The following is a 304-nucleotide window of genomic DNA, read 5'->3' as shown; positions in this document are numbered from 1 at the left end:
TATATATATATATATATATATATATATATATATATATATATATATGTAACTTTTACACTATAATTACCAATTGTTGGTCTTATATTATTTAAAAATGTAAATTTGGAGATATAATGTAGATGCAATAAAGACAAACTCAAGTTAATTTAGATTGATAAAAGATAAATGATATGACTTCTTTGATATATTTATAAGTTTTTAAACGTTTTATTTATTTATTTACTTTTAGATTTCAGATGGAAAATTATGCAGAAAAAGAAATTAAAGAAATACAACCTATGGTTGATAATGGTGAGTAATCAAA

This window comes from Odontomachus brunneus, unplaced genomic scaffold (assembly GCF_010583005.1).
Source record: "Odontomachus brunneus isolate Ranch 3 - 2012 unplaced genomic scaffold, Obru_v1 Obru_scaffold_317, whole genome shotgun sequence".
Classification (NCBI taxonomy): domain Eukaryota; kingdom Metazoa; phylum Arthropoda; class Insecta; order Hymenoptera; family Formicidae; genus Odontomachus; species Odontomachus brunneus.
The sequence above is the reverse complement of the archived record's forward strand: the minus strand, read 5'-3'. Positions refer to the sequence as shown.